This window comes from Theropithecus gelada, chromosome 18 (genome assembly GCF_003255815.1).
Source record: "Theropithecus gelada isolate Dixy chromosome 18, Tgel_1.0, whole genome shotgun sequence".
NCBI classification, from domain to species: domain Eukaryota; kingdom Metazoa; phylum Chordata; class Mammalia; order Primates; family Cercopithecidae; genus Theropithecus; species Theropithecus gelada.
In genome coordinates, this window is record NC_037686.1 from 37,599,939 (window position 1) to 37,617,485 (window position 17,547).

A 17,547-nucleotide genomic window follows, 5' to 3' on the forward strand; every position below is an offset into this window, starting at 1 on the left:
TCCTTAGGAAAGAAGAATGTGTACCAATGTTTAAGTACAATAATATTCCTGCAGCCCTGTTTATAATAGCAAAACAAAATAACCAAAACGTGCAGCAACAAAAGATTGAGTAAATTATCATACAGACATATTAAAATATGAAGCAGCTATTAAAAATTATGTGATTTGTATCAGTTATCTATGGCTGTTTTACACCAAAACTTAGCAGCTTAGAACAACAAATTTATTGTCTCACAGTTTCTGAGGGTCTGGAATCTGGGCTTGGCTTAACTCCATCCTCTGACTCAGATCTCTCACAAGGCTACACTGAAGGTATTTGCTGGAGCTACAATCCCCTCAAGGCTTAACATGGAGAGGATTCACTCTCAAGTTCATTCAAGTGATTGTTGGCAGGATTCAGCTCCTCCTGGGCTGGTCTCCCTTAGCTCCTTGACATGGGCATTTCTGTAGGGCAGGCAGTTTGTGACATGGCAGTTGGCTCCATTGCAGAAAGCAAGCCAGAGAATAAGAGAGAGTGAGCAAGAAGATAGAGTATTTTTGTAACCTAATCTCAGAAATGATATCCCAACAATACTGCAATATTCTATTTGTTAGATGTAAGTCAAAGGTTCAGCCCACACTCGAGTGGAGGGGATCACATAGTTACACAATGGTGAGAACACAAGGGGATGGTGATCAAAGGGAATCGTCTTAGAACCTTTCTACCACAGAGTTGAAGTTTATTTGCTGGCAAAGAATATTAATTAATATCTTATTCAATGAAAGAAAAGGTCAAAAAACACCATGGACAATAGGATCCCTGTTTTGTAAACTAAAACCAATAGAAAATATATATGCAAATATAAATAAATATTCATGAAACACTGGGTTAACAGTAGTTGTATCTAGATGGTGGGATAACAGATGAGTTTTATGTCCTATTCCCTAATTTTTATTTTCTTTTTTTTTGTAAGAGGAACATGTGTTGTTTATAATTTTTAAAAGAGTAAATATTATTACATTTTCAAAAAGCAATTTAAACACTAAAGACTTCTTAATTCTGACCTCCACTCTCTTTACAGTGTTGTTTCTTGCTTACTACTTGCAGTCGACTAAGTAGAGGTTCATAAGACCTTTATAGAACCACTGATACCACTGTGACCAAGGAAACTGTGAGTATGTTCTAGAACTTGTTTCTTTGTTTGTGTCTTCAAAACAGCTGCTATCAGCAATAATTAAACCATAAAAAACTGAAATTATTTTTCCCTCTGGGGTGATTATAACCACATGGGAGCTGTGATGGGAGGTGGGTCCTGTGAAGAGCTCCTCCTTAAGTCTTCCCCACTCCATTCTGGTTACTTCCAGACAAGTGGTAACAATAATCACGTGCCCATCTCCTCTTAAAAATTTAAAAGGGATAGGTTCTATTTATATGTCAAAAATAGATGAACAGATCTGACACTGCTGAACATAATTGCAAATCTGAAAATGGAGGGAATGGGTGAGAGAAAAGATAAAGCCATTAATAGCCTCCATATTTCATTAGTTTCCCTGCCTCATGCCATCAGGGGCATCTGAGTTGGGATGCCACTGATTTGGGGTTGGAATGATTTCCCCAGCAATGCAAAGTTTATCTTAAGGTCACTTGCTGATAGAAACTACTGTTTTGCCAGGCATCGATTTATTGGTTGTTTGACAAGCAGACCAGCTGTTCTATACCTACACAGAACACAAAGAAAGCTGCTCAAGATGGATGCACTGGCATCAGTGGGAGAGGAGGGTAACAGCCTCAAAGATAGCAGAGAATTAGGATTAGGTCTGAAATACTGGTGGATCTCTTTTCATTGGGATCTATAATAGAATAGTTGTTGTAACAGATAATATTCAAACTTTGGTGGCTTCACAAAACAGATCATTTTTCACTCATATAATAGCCAAAAGAGTTTTTGTCCAAGCGATGATCTGTGGTTTGTCCATCTTCTAGGTCTGTGGTTTCTCCATTTTCTAGGGCCTCTGAGTTGCATGTTTGGTCCTCTGTATCTAGCTGGGTTGATTGGGAAGGAGAAAATGAAGATGACACCCCCACTTCGTACCCACCTTGGCCTAAAATTGGCACACATCACTTTCATTCATACCTCACTGGTGAAAACTAATCATATGGGCCTCTCCTTGATGAAAGAGGCCTTGAGGTAGTCTCTGGCTGGTAGTTACTTCCCCACAATTCCACCATGCAGAAGGGTAGCACACACCGTGGGCACCGTCAGGAAAGATCATAGCATTAGAACCTTCTTGCTGAGGAAATTTTTACTGGCATTCATATATACCTCACAGAGCAGGGATTAGTTAACTTATCAATGACTCTTTGAATGATCAATTGTTTTTCCCTATATGGAGGAACTTCTAATGCCAGCTATATGCCCTTCTCATGGTTAAGGCAATAAGCCACTGGCAACAAGGTCCTACAGATTCTAGGTTTCAAGGTTGTTCTCCACTGGAAGTGGTAGGTGTGCCTGCCAGTGCTGGAAGTCAGCAGAACTCACTGGGGTCTCAAGATACTAACTTTCAATCAATCAATCAATCAATCTCTCTCTCTCTGCTTTAGTTTTTTTATTTCTTGGCTGGTTGGCTGTTTTTTTCTTTTTTTGAGTGTGTGTATATGTGTAATGACAATAATAAGGTATGCCTCTTGGGCTTGTTTTAAAGTCCCAAGGAGATAATTTAAGAAAGAGTACAATACACATTTTATCTCAACACATAGGTGGCTTTTCCAGCAAGTAGCCACATATGTAAATAAGCCCAGAAGAGCCTTACCAACACTACCACAATTGCTGTTTCTTATAATATCATTGTTATTAATAGGCTACTATTATAATGATTAGCAGTACTGCCAAAGATAAAATCATAACATCTCTTCTATAGTGCTTCAGCATTTATTTACTTGATTCTCATGACAACCTTGTATAGTGAAAAGGAGACTTGCTGTGATCACATCTATTTCATAGATGAAAAAACTGGCCCTCAGGGAGGTCAAGGGATAATGACCATGATGATCACATGATAGCCCAGTCAAAGTGGCCACTTTGTTCTCAAACCCTGGCCTTTTAAGTCAAAATTGTATTACTACACCAAATGTAAAATGGCATCTTACCAAAATAAATGGAATCTTTGAAGAGACTTAGTCTCAATTCCTCATTGTTCAGATGATTTGGGATACCTGGGAAGATTATTCTTTTTTATTCCACTACATGCTACTGACCTCAGGTCATCTTACTTTTTTCAAGGCTGGTCAGCCTAATTGCACCTGGGTTGGTGGGGAGGAGCAAATAGTGTTAATGTTGGTGATGTCAGTTTACAGAGGCCATAATGTAGAGGGTTCTTGGAAATTTCTCCAAGGAATGTGAGTGGGGCCCCAAGAGGGAAGAAAATGGGTGCCCTCCAGTTTGGTATGTTTGGAAACAACACTGTGTGACCAGCATCACAAACCCTAGTAGGCAGGTGACAGTCTGAAATCAACTTCTTGGTTTCTTAAAGTTTTTTCTTCCCTTCAACTCTTTGGCCTTTTCCTAGCTAACTTTAGTGAATAATTATCCAGTGACTTTATTTTTTCCTACTGAGTGCAAAAAGAACTGTTACAGTGGCTCTAGGTTTGCAGTGTAAAGTCTTTGGAGACTGTGTTTGACCCTGTGTTGGGTGACTCCAACTACCAGGAGCAATGAGCTATAGTCAACATAGACCTCAACATGGAGACCAGCCCCCAGCCCCAGACCTGCCATTGGCTGCTGTGATGACACAAGTTTAATTCGGACTCCGAGGAAGCCATGTTTTTCTCAGCTGTCAAATCAAGTGGATGATGTTCACCCTCTCTACTTCCCCCACTTTCTCAGAGAAATACTGAGAACTTGGGGCTCAAACCAGTGAGTAGACAGAAAGTGCTTTGTAAAGCATACCATCTAGATAAGTGTGGAAGAGAGTCATCAGAATTCTGCTACTGCCATTATTGTTTTAGGGTCAGCTCAGCTTTTCTTAACACAGAGCAGTTAATGGAGTGGCAACTGTATTAGATACCCACTGGGAAGGCAAAGGAGCCAGATGAGGGTTTCCTTTTATCCCATTTTAGCATCCTGTTTTCCTTTCACAACAGCTGTGTCTTGCGGGTTTATAAGTATTTTAATTATAGTGGCATTTTATTATACCTTCTCCTGACAAAATTCAGGCTAGGGACTTTTTTTTTTTAATCTGAAAAATGGTGGATTTTCCTAGAGGCTGAGTTAACTTTCATCAGCAGTCAGAATGCTGCTACCTTTGATCCCACTTATAAAGCATGGTAGCTACCACTTTTCACAAATTATTTTCAGCATAACCAAAAAATAAAAATGTATTTGCAGGTCCACTAGCAAAAAGAAAAGTGACAAAATCTATTAGCCATCCAGCTTTGTTTCATAAATTGGTCACCAACTGAGAAGCATTTCTCCCATGGCCATCAGGAGTTACGGAATAGAAAATTTAGATATCAACATAAAGACTGACCAGAAGAGTTAGACAGACAAAGAAGAGGAGTATCTCACTCCTCATCCTGGTGTATGGCCATTCTGTTGCTTCCTGCAGCATCTCAAGTAGGTTTTCCCAGCATAATCATCAAAAAGACAAGTAAACACTGCCTTGCTAGAAGAAAAAAATAAATGTTGCAAGGTAGGTAATCCATACAGTTAGAATGAAAAATGTCAGGTTGAAAAAGGCTTTGCAGCATGTAGTCTAAAACTGTCATTTTACAGGTGAGAAAATTAAGGCTCAGATCAGTGAAGGGCATGTCCAAGATCATGCAAAACAGCAAGTATTAAGATGACTCCTAAGGGACTGTATCAGTTTCCTATTGCTGCTATAATGAATTACTGCAAACTTTAGTGGCTTAAAGCAACACAAATTCATTGTTTTACATACAGTTCTGTAGGTCAGAGGTCTGACAAGGGTCACACTGGACTAAAATCAAGGTATCAGCAATGCTAGGTTCCTTTCTGGAGACTCCAAAAAGAATCTATTTCCTTGCCCTTTCCAGCTTCTAGAGGTTGCCTGCATTCCTTGGCTGATGGCTCCTTCCTCCATCTTTGAAGGCAGCAACATTGCATCTCCCTGACCATTCTTCTGTAGTCCATCTCTGGCCACAGCCAAGAAAGGTTTTCCACTTTTAAGGACTCATATGATAAGGCTGGATCCACCTGAATGATGCAGAATAATCTCCCTATCTTGAGTTCAATGACTTCTAATTACATCCGCAAAGTCCCTCTTGCCATATAAGGCAATATATTTGCAAGTTCCTGGGGATTAGGGCACAGGCATCTTTGAGTGGAGGTGGACATTATTCTGCCTAGCCTGTGGAGGAAAGATGGCGAGTCAGTAGAGAGTTGGTTGGTTAAACAAGGAAATAGTTGTGGATACCTGTTGCAGATTGGGGTCCCCAAGCATCAGACTCTGAGATGAAGGCGGGTGTGTTGGAAAAAAGAGGGCTTTTGGGATCAGCCACTGCAGAGGAGCGGAATTAAAAGAGGCAGAATAGGCTAAAGGAGGAGCTGGACTTTCGGCTCATCACAAGGTCCGGCTGACCCCATGGGGTTCCCTAAAATGGGATGGCCTCTCAGAGTTATCAAGAGGGGCTGAGACTTTAAACTCTTTCTCTGATTGCTATGACCACATCAAGCAGTCACAGGATATGGGCTGCCCTGTGTATGTGTGTTGGGGAGAATTGCTGGTATAACTAAGTCAGCTTTCTTCTGACAGGGTCAGCTCCCAATAGCTAGGGTAATATGTCCTTCAGTCATGAAAGATGATTTAAGCAAATAATCACAACTACTGCTTGAATACCTGTACCTAAGCTTCACTTTTACATGCGAAGAAAATAAAACATCAGTTGTAGTCTGGAATGAAACCTGATTATAAAGTGGTCCTAGACTCAGAACTTAGGAATCAGAAGGAAAAGAACCATGTGTTTCATCTACAGTGTAAGGAGAAACGAGGTATGACCTTGAAGGAGAGTGGAATCTTGGAGGATGTATGAACATGGGAGCAAGAGCAGGCAGGGATAATGTGAGCATGGCAGAATGAGATTGAGTTGGATATGGATATGGAGTGGACCCCAGAGGAAAAAAACAGGCAGATCGTAAGGTCTGGGGACTAAGATCCAAACCAACATCCAAATCCAGGGTTCTGCCCAAACAACAGCAAAGAAGTGGCATTGGCAGAGGCTAAGGGCAGGGCAGGGCAGGGCAGGTCATGTCATGTCATCCTGATACTGGCTTAGAAGGATTCCAGCAACTTTCAGCAGGTACTGGTGGTCAAAAGAGTAGAGTTTATGGTCAGCCATGGAAGTGACTGAAGAACAGGTAAGAAATCTTATTTCAACAGAACTGAGGAAAGGGTAAGAACTTCGTGGGGAAAAGGGCATTCTGTGTTACAGTAAGCAGGTGTACTACAGTTTTGCGTCATCTGGCCCATGAATGTCATTGGCTCAAGCCCAAGTCTGATCCTGGTGCAGGAAATGAAGATGCTCTGGTCACCTGAGTAGCAAGGGTTAAAAACATTAAGAGGCTGGGAAGGCAAAACCATCTGCTCACTCCGGGGGAAATGCTCTCACATTACATCAGGGCTGACCTCAGTGTTCATTCTAACTGAATGGTATCCACACTCAGCAAGGAAGGTACAAAGACTGATTTGTTCCCACCCTTTAGTCCCCAAGTTCTCACTCCCTCGGGTCACTGGTGAGCCAGCACTGCATAAGGATCGTTCTTCCTGTTTGTCCAGATGGACAAGACGAACTCCCCAGCCACCTCCACTTTTCCACACATCCAGGCTGCAAAGCCTAAAGGAAATAGTATTTTTAAAAAAGATTTCCTGCATCTTCTAGAAGACTGTGAAGACGTTGCACTGGGCCAACCATACTTGTAGACAAAAATGGTTTTGATTATCCTACATGGTTCAATTCAAGTGGTGAGAAACATCATTGCCTTTCTGTAAGTCCTTTCTACATGCAAATGTCAGCAAGAACATTCGTAATAATGCCTCATGATTCTTATAGGGCTTCACATTTTATGTAACTCTTAACCTATACTAAATCTCTTGAATTTCACAATGCTACTTATAATCCCAGCACTTTGGGAGGCTGAGGCCAGCAGATCATTCGAGGTGAGGAGTTCAAGACCAGCCTGGCCAACATGGGGAAAACCTGTCTCTACTTAAAATACAAAAATTATCTAGTTGTGATGGTGTGCTCCTGTGGTCTCAGCTATTTGGGAGGCCGAGGCATGAGAATTGCTTGAATCCAGGAGGTGGACATTGCAGTGAGCCAAGATTATACCACTGCACTCCCGCCTGGGCGACAGAGCAAGACTCTGTCTCAAAAAAAAGAAAAAAACAAAAACAAAAAAACAAACAAAACAAACAAACAAAAAACAATACTACTTGGGAGAGAATTATTAATACTCTTCTTAAAGGTGAAGAAATTGACATTCAAAGAGTTTAAGTGCCTTACATTAAGTCACGAAGAGAGAGTCCGAAATGGGACCCAGGGCATATAAATCCCAGCTGTCCCCAGCACATCATCATGATAATTCTACCCTGAACAGAAGACCTTTGCATCTCACAACACTGGAAGTTTGACAGAAAGGAGTGTCACAAAGGGTAGAAAAAGCTGGGGGAGAAATAATCTGAATTTCACATTTTGTCTCAGAACATCTAGAGATTATTGTTTTTAACTCTTTAACTTGGCGTTTTGAACTGTTCAAAGCATCTCTCATCTTTATCTCATTTGATCAGCTCAGCAATCCTGTGATATAGGCAAAGCAGACCTGACAGGTGAGGAAACTGAAACCCAGAGAGATTAGGGGACTTGCACAAGAATAGACGGGCATTTGGTGACTGATTCAAGGTTGGAACCTAGATCTTTGAGGGCAGTAGCCTTCAGAATAGGAATGAGATGGGAGAGAAGTATGTGTTGAATAAAGTAGGAGGGAAGCATTTTATTGAAAGATTAATCAAAATTCATCTGAAAGCCAAAGGGCCAAGAACAGTCCAAAGAAATTTGAAAAAGACTATGAAGAAGATGAATTTATACTGCAGACATCAAAGCACAGGATAAAACTGTGCAAGAGAAGTATAGGTATAGAGAGACCAGTGGAATAAACTAGAAAGTCTAGAAAAAGACCCAGACATTTTGGAAAACTGTTATGTGATGGGGTGATTACAACTAAGTAGGGAAGGAATGGACTGTTTGATGCACATTGTCACAGAAATTGGCTCTTCATATTGGAAAATTAACAGAGCTCAATTTCATATGCAAAATAACACAAAATATTGCAAATAAATTCCAGATAGATTAAAAGTTAAAGTAAAAAATTATCTTTTAAACTATTCAAAGAATATTCAGGAAGATAGTTTTATAATATCTGATTAAGAAAAAATTTTAAGAACACAAAAGTAAAGAAAAAGATCAATACATCTGACCATGTTAAAATTTAAGACCAAATTTATAGTCTTGTAGGAACAAAGTCACCATAAACAAAACTAAAAGATAAGTAAGAGATTTGGAGGAGAAGTTTGCAATGCATGTGACCTAAGAAGGTTTAATCTCTGAAAATGTGTGTATATGGGATAGGGAGTCAGATGGGGACAACTATAAGTAAAAGACAAACAGCCCAACAGAAAAACAAATATAAAAGCAAACAGTTCACAGAAATGGAAATCAAAATGATCTACAAAAATATGAAAAGATGCCCTACCTCATTAATAATCAGGGAAATGCCCATTAAAAAGCAGATAGATAGCATTTCACACCTATTCAACTGTCAAAAATTGAAAGGTTCAGTAATGCCAAGTTTTTATGGGAAATGGGCACTGCCATCCTAGAGGAAGTGCACATTGTTTTTATCTCTTTAGAGGGCAATTTAGAAATACCTTGTAAAAGTAAGTATATACGTATCCTATGACAAACTAGTTTTATGTCTAAATATAATCCCTAGAAAAATTCTTACTCCTGTGTGTAATAGGACAGGTAAGAGGATGTTTATTATTGCATTATTTACAATATTGAAAATTGGAAAACAATTTAAATGTTCATCAATAGAGCAATGGGAAAACACTGTACAGGCACAGCAGTGAGTTCCCGTGAGCTAGACGCAGGCATCAAGAAAGATGATCTTGAAAAAATCCAAGGTCTGTGTAAAAAATCAAACCACATTAATATACCATTTACACACATATTTAAAACATATAAAACAATGTTATCAATCAAATATGGATTCAGACATATGCATAATAAAAGCATAAAAATACAGAATGCATGCAAGTTCAAGAGAATGCTTTTTTGGAAGAAGGAGTAGAATAGGCTCACAGAGAGGATAAAAACGATGCGATTGTACCTATAGTGTTTTATTTCTTTAATTACAAATAAAAATAAAAATAAATCAGAGAAATATTAGCATAATAATATTCTGGGCAGTGGATATTGAGAGTTTAATATGGTAAACAATTCAGAAAAGGAGAAAAGGAAAAGAAAAAGCTCCTCACCAGCAGCCTCACTTTCCTCTGGTGGAAATGAGAAGGCAGTGGGGAGCAGGAGGCTGCAGGAAAGCAGAGCTGACAGCTTTGAAAATTACTTGGCTGTGGATGTCTGCTCATGCACACACCCACACTAAGATAGTTCCACACACGATAGTAGTGGGATCATTCGTGGAAAGAGCAATGCTGAGCAAAGTCACCATGGACTACTGGGGGCCCAGCCAGCACCAGCTCTGCCAGGGCATTCCAGGACTAGGAATGGGGTTTAGAATAACAAATTGCTTAAATACGGTAGGAACATGTTTCTCTCAACTTAAAGGAAGTCCAGAGGTAGGCGGTAAGGGGCTAAGATGGTGGCTATGCCACATCCCCAGGACTCAAGCTCTTTCCACCTTTCTGTTCTGCCATTCCTAGTCACATGGGTTCCATCTCCAAAGTCACCTTAAGATCTGAGGTGACCACTGCAACTCCAAGCCATCCTGGTGAGACACAAGAAGAAGTGAAGGTGAGGAGGGCAAAATGGTCCCTACTGGCTGACTATACCCCTCTAAAACTTCTTTCCTGGAGCCCCTTAACTTGCATGGACATTTTTGGATCATCCCTAATGCCAAGGGAGGCTAGGAAATTGTATTAGTTTGTTTTCACACTGCTATAAAGACATACTTGAGACTGCGTAATTTATAAACAAAGGAGGTTTAATTGACTCACAGTTCCGCATGGCTGGTGAGGCCTCAGGAAACTTACAATCATGGTGGAAGGGGAAGCAGGTATGTTGTACATGGCAGCAAGTGAGAGAGAGCGTGTGTCAGTGCAGGGAAAACTACCATTTATAAAACCATCAGATCTCATGAGAATTCACTATCACAAAAACAGCATGGGAGAAACTGCCCCCGTAATCCAATCACTTCCCTCACTCCACATGTAGGGATTACAATACAAGATTAGATGTGAGTGGGGACACAGAGCCAAGCCATATCAGAAACGTTTTCTTTAATTCAATCAGCAATGTGCCTAGCTAAAAAGTTAGCTATTGCTAAGGAAAAAGGGAGAATGGCTAGTTGGTTTGCAGCTAATAATGACTACCAGGGTTGGTGACTAATTGTGTGCCCACGGACAAGAGCTTTCTTCCTCTAAACATTGCTTTCCTGTCCAGGCAAAAAAGAGGATAGGTGAGGTGCTGCTTTCCTCAATAGAGCCAATCATCTTTTCTCACCTTGTTCATTGCTTCAAACTTTAATCAAACTTCAATTTGAGACAATTATCTTGAAGCCTTTGTCCACTCATTCTCTCTCCCTGACTGCAGGGATTTGGGTCGTTGAAACTTTTTCTCCCTGCATAGTTTTGGTTCTATATCTATGTTGCACACTCACCTCTCTTTGGGAATTACAACTTCTCTTCCAGGTTTACCAACTGCTAGAAACACCCAGATTTTAACTTTCCAACTCACTTCTTCCAAGAAGCTCCCCCTGGTATGATGCCACCTCCTCTGAGACCACTTCATCCCACTGTCCCCTGTCAAGAGCATTTTTTTCACTCAGAGAATCAAAACTTTCGTTGAAGACAGACCTTATACCATCTGGCCTAGTGATTTGCAACTTGTTTTTTAGAGTCCTTTCTGCAAGTAAAAAAGTATATGAAACCCCAAGATGATGAATAAAATGAATAAAATGTAGAATGGGATGGGGCAGAGGAGCCCCAAGTCATTTCAGAACATAGTTAGAAAAGATAATATCTTGCCCTCATTTTATGAATAAAGACATTGCTGCCCAAAGATAGAATTCAATGGTTCATGTTTTGTAGCTCATAATAGCAACACCAATAATAACAACAGCATTAGCTAACACTTACCCTCTGTGTGAAATACTGGTGTGAGTGTTTTATGTATATTAATTAAACTTTGTGATAACCCAAAGTTGCATAGGTAGTCAATGAAAGACCCAGGATTTGAATGAGGCATTCTGACTCGAGAGACTGTGCCAGAAACCACTATTCTATAAGCATTTAAGCCACATGGCCTGAATAATTCTAGTCCTCTAACTCCTAGGCCTAAATTACCTTCTTTGATTTGCTTTATATTAGTTTTTTAGTTATGGATTCTAAACATGTTTCTTTAAATGTTTTTCTGTGACTTATATTTATTATTTTGCTGCATACATTAGGCATTTAGTGAAGACTTATGATAAAATATTTGAGTTCAGTGGGCAAGGAACAACTGCTTTTCACTTGAAACTTTGATGAGATTTGACCTGGCTCATGAAGGCCGCTGCATAAAGATTAAATAGAAACATCAAGCCACATCCTTAATCACCTAAATGGAAGACTACATTCCTGCCAAATCATGTCTGCAAAGAGGAAAGGCAAGCATCTTGGGCAATGTTCTGTGCATGGTCATCTTTTAAGTCAAGTCCTGGCAGGGTAGAAAGTAGTTGTACCTTGTTAGTGTCCTGTACTTCTTTCTCCACAGTGGTGGTATAGGAAGGGTGATCCAGGGACCAGGAAGGCAAGAATTGGGTGACTGTTTGCAAAGCCCAATTTTTCCATGTCCACCTTTCTATCTGGACAGTTGAACTCTGCAGGAGAAATCACAAATTCCCCAAATTAGTGCCTACTGTACATTCATGGTCCCTTCCTCAACTCAGGTTACTCTTCATCATGTCCATAGTCACTCATCATCAACTCTGACAAGAAACAAGAAGTGCTGCTGCTGCTTCTCTGTTATCAGCAACACCATCCACCCTTGTGATCAAGCCAAAACTTGGTAGTCATCTTTTATTTTTTTCTCACTCTGTCACCCAGGCTGGAGTGCAGTGTTGCAATCTCGACTCATGGCAACCTCCACCTCCTGGGGTCAAGTGATTCTCCTGCCTCAGCCTCCCAAGTACCTGGGATCACAGGCATATGCCACCATGCCCAGCAAATTTTTTTTTTTTTTTTTGAGACGGAGTCTCGCTCTGTCGCCCAGGCTGGAGTGCAGTGGCCAGATCTCAGCTCACTGCAAGCTCCGCCTGCAAAATTTAAAATTTTTTTTTTTCAGTAGAGACAGGGTCTCACCATGTTGGCCAGGCTGATCTCAAACTCCTGACCTCAGGTTGATCCGCCTGCCTCGGCCTCCCAAAGTGCTGGGATTACAGGTGTGAGCCACTGCGCCCAGCCTGGTAGTCATCTTTGACTCCTCTTTCTCCCTCCACACCATCATTGAGACAGTCACTATGCCCTGCTGTTCCTATCTCCTTCACCTCTCTTCAGTCTGTCCACTCCCCTCTGTTAGTCTACACTTTGTTTTGAGCCAGCACCTTCCAGCCCATTCTTGGTATAAGGAAACCTTATACACACACCCTTTCTTAATGGATCTCCGTAATATAAGTTTTGGGATAGAGTCAAAACTCATAAAATAGAAAGCCAAGTTGTTCAGTGTCTGGCCACTGCTTTCCTCCCAGCTTCATATTTCCTCACTGAGATACTGGATCCCCTAAATGGTGGATATCTGCATATGCTGCATCCTGTCTGATTCTCTCTCTCTCGTCCCTACCTCTCAGTCAATATTTGGCAAATGCATGAGTGAATTTGGATGCAGGAGGAGAAGAAAGAAAGGACAGACAGAGGAAGGAGAGATAAAAGTAACAATAACAACAACAAAAAAAAAACCTGGGCATGTGGATGGAGGAAGAAAGTTTGTCCAAAGCAGAAAAATAGGAAATAAAAACAAAACAAAAACAAGCAAACAAAAAAAACACAATGGCCGGGGCCTCAAAGCCTTGTTTATAAGATCCTGGTGGCATATTTCTATTTTAAATTAAACTCTAGGACATAAATTTCACTTGACTGGTCCCCAGTCAGCACTACAGACCTCAAAATGCCACCCAGCCACCTGGTGATCCTACAAAGCAAGGTGAGGGGTTGAGCCTTGAGGACAGATCAGAGGAGTGGTGATTAAATCCAAGACTGAGTCTTGTTTCAACCTTGGGATTATATCAATGTGCATTTCTACTGAGACAGGGTCCTTTTGCCTTCTTACTGAAGTGAGTCATTGCCTGTGTTAGCCTCCTTCTTCCCTAGTCCTCTCCATGACACCCTGGGAAAAATATACTTACTGATAACTTGGCTCCATTTTTTGAGGGATTTAGGTCACTTAATATGTCATGGCACTTAAGAGAAACCAGTTAAATTTGGGGCTGAACTGGTTAAATAATTAGTATCTGCAATGTAGCAGCCCAGAGCACAGAGAAAAGAGTGGAAAGAACACGGAATGCCTACGCCATGAGACAAAGTGCTGCTATCCCAGCACCTTGACAAGTCCCAGCTCCCAGGTCTGACCTGCTTGCTGAAATTTTGAAGACCACCCAAAGGCACTTTAGCAATTCATGTGAGCAAAGGCCTCATGAAGTTCCGTGTGGCAACACCAGTTTCCTGGGGGCAGTTCTTCATGCCTATTAATGTGATAATCTGTTTTCAAACCAGACAGTTTAAGTGAGAAAGAAGAATGAGAAGAGATGATTCCCATTACCAACGGCAACTTGATCCCTAATAGTAGTGGCAAATGTGAACAATTCTTAACACACTTAATTTCATTCAGTGCTCACAACCCTCCTATGAAAGAAGTATTATCCTTATTATACAAAAGGGTCTGAAATTCAGAGAAGTAACATTTCCAAGTGTGATGGTTAATATTAGGTGTCAACTTGATTGGATTGAAGGATAGCTGGTAAAGTATTGTTCCTGGGTGTGTCTGTGAGGATGCTGCCAGAGGGGATTGACATCTGAGTCAGTGGACCGGGAGAGGAAGACCCACTGTCAGTGTGGGTGGGCACCATCCAATTGGCTGCCAGAGTAGCTAGAACAAAGCAAGCAGAAGAAGGTAGGATAACCTTGGCTGGGTGCAGTGGCTCGCTCCTGTAATCCCAACACTTTGGGAGGCTGAGGCAGGCGAATCACTTGAGGTCAGGAGTTCGAGGCCAGCCTGGCAAACATGGTGAAACCCCATCTCTAGCAAAAATACAAAAATTAGCCAGGCATGGTGGCAGGTGCCTGTAAACCCAGCTACTCCAGAGGCTGAGGCAGGAGAATTGCTTGAACCCAGGAGGTAGAGGTTGCAGTGAGCCGAGATTGTGCCACTGCACTACAGCCTGGGCGACAAGAGCAAGACTCCGTCTCAAAAAAAAAAAAAAAACAAAGGAAGGTGGGATAACTGCTTGCTGGGTCTTCTGGCTGCCTTCTTTCTCCCATGCTGGAGACTTCTTCCTACTCCTTCTGCCCTTGGACATTAGACTCCAGGTTCTTTGGCTTATGGACCCTGGAACTGGCACTAGTGGCTTGCCAGAGGCTCTCAGGCCTTTGGTCACAGACTGAAGTCTGCACTGTCAGGTTCCCTGGATTGAGGCTTTCTGACTCAGATTGAGCCACTACCAGCTTCTCTCTTCCCCAGTTTGTAGAGAGCCGATTGTGTGACTTTGCCTTGTAATAGTGTGAAGCCCATTCTCTCTAATAAACTCCCATGTATATGGGAGTGTCTATATGTGTGTGTATAAATACACACACAGACTAGCTGATGACAGAGGCAGAAAGTGATTGCTGGACTTCTTAGTTCCCAATTTGGCTCTTTCCTCACTATACTGCTTCATGGACTCTTGCAAGCATGAACCTAATAGACACAGTCATTCAACAGTTAATTCAACAACTGTGTATTGATCCCCTCCCAGGCACCAGGCACTGTGTTAGGCCAGTGAAGATACAGCAGGTTCAAAACAGAAAACGCTTCTTATCCTGTGTGGGGGTCATATTCTATTGAAGAGACAGACATACAATCTTTCAAGCAGAGGGCAATACACCCTATGTCCTCTGCAAAATAATAAAACAAGGCAAGGGAAACAGAGAGCAGTGGGGCAAGAGAATAGATTTTGTTTTTCAAAGGTGGCCAGACAAGGCCTCTCTGTTGACACCTGGCTTTGAACTTTCCAACAAAATCCATTCCAACCTTGATGTATGCCTTGCTTGTACCCACACTGCAGCAGGAGGCTGACAATGAGCACATTAGAGACAAAGAACAACCAGTAGGCATGGTGTTCCCATTGAGAAGGGAGGATTCAAAAGTAAGCCCCAAAACTGCCACAGTCTTGCCATGGGGCAATTTCACAAGTAGAATGGGGTGGCCACTAACTAGCTTGGCAAGCAGAGAGGACTTTTTCGTGACGAATCTGTCCCCAGCGAAAATGGCCCAATGACTCAGGAGCTTAAGGAAGCTGTCCTTGCTATCTGATTCTGCCTATGAATGCCTTCTGAATACCTTCTATCAGAAATATAATAGCTGGATAATTGCAGGAGGAGAGCAAGGGGAAAGCCTTTAGACATGCTTCAAGATTTCATTGAAAATGTTTCGTTCATAGACTTAGGAGGTTACGTTTCTGGGAAAGCCTCTAAAAGTAAAATAAGAGGAAGACTGATCATGCCTTAGAAACAATATGGAAGTTCATTCCCATCTAAGGACCAGAAGAAAAAAAAAACTTTAAAAACAGAAAGTGACAAATATAACCTATTTCATAACTATAATGCAATATATCTTTACATTGTGTAGTGTAAGTTTTTAAAAAAGATTTAGCAATCAAATAAATCAACAACAAAGAAAACAATTTCCCAGGTACATTACTTCCCGGGAACATATTTCTGTATTTTACTACTGAAATCACCCCCAGAAGAGTTATGTGAGGCTGAGAGCTCAAGAAGAAGTACCTGACAGGGTCAGTGCCTGAAGCTGGGAAATAAGAATGCAGAACAGACAGGGAAGGGCAGCGAGAAGCTACCAGATGCCCGGAGCCAGGAAGTTTTGTGCCCAGGGTGACAGGAAGCAGCCTGGTTGGTTGGTGTCGCTTGCCGTTTGCTGCAACGCCGTAAGTTCTATGACAGATGAAATTGGCAGGAATCAAGCAAGAAGCTCACACTCCCTCTGTATCTTCACCTCTCCCTCCCATCTCCACTCTGCTCCTGGAGACTCTCAGATCTGCTCTGAAGTTAACCTCCATCTCAGCTCAGGATTCATCTCCTCCTGTCTCCTAATTAGGCTCCTTCTCCCTCAGCTAGTCTCTCCCTTTCAATTAGAGTCTTCCTCCCATTTTAAGGGAAAGAAAAAAAGAGAGAGAACTTTCCTTGGTCCTGCTTTCCCCTCCAAGCTGGCATTCCATCTCTCTACTTTCCTTAATTGCCAGATTGTAAAGAAAGGTTTCCGCACTCACTGTCTCTCCTTCCTCCTCTCCACCTTCTTTAACACCCACAGTCAGCTCGCTGTTCCCACAACTCCACAGAAACTTCTCTAACTGCTGAGAAGTTAGAGAATGTGACAACTTGTTTAAGCCTTCAGCCTCGGCAGTTCTGTCACTGTAACCATTACTTGGACCCAGCCCCTTAAAAGTTTTGCCTTATTTGGCCTGCATGACTCTGTCCCCCTTGTCTTCTCTAAAGCCTTCTCATTCTCTTCCCAGTCCCAAACACCAACACCACCACCTTAATTTTTCACTGGTGGAGAAGAGACGAGAATCAGCAAACTCCCCGGTTGTTTTCGGGTCACACACCCCTTTGAGACTCTGATGGCAATTTTAGAGTCTCCCCAAAATGTCATTTTATTGATACATATTCATATACACACATATGTATATACATATGTAAACATTATCTCAAAAGATCCCTAAATTAAGAAGAGCCTCCGTCACAGAAAATAGCTGTTTTTACAAAATGTGACTATGATATCATGTGGCTGATCCATACTACACTTAAACCACACATTTCTGGTGAGTCCTTGACTTTCAGAGGTGCTATATTAGAGTAAAACATTTTATCAGAAGGCTGATCCCAGGATTCTCATGCAGTTTTTACACCCTAAAGGCTGTATGATCTTGGGCAATTCATATCTCTAAAACAAAGTTATCTCCTCTATAAAAATGGGTATTATAATTTCTTCTCTGCCTCCCGAGTTTGTTGTAAAGATTAAATAAGATCAGAAATTTGAAATATTTTGTAAACTTCTAAGTATTACAGAAA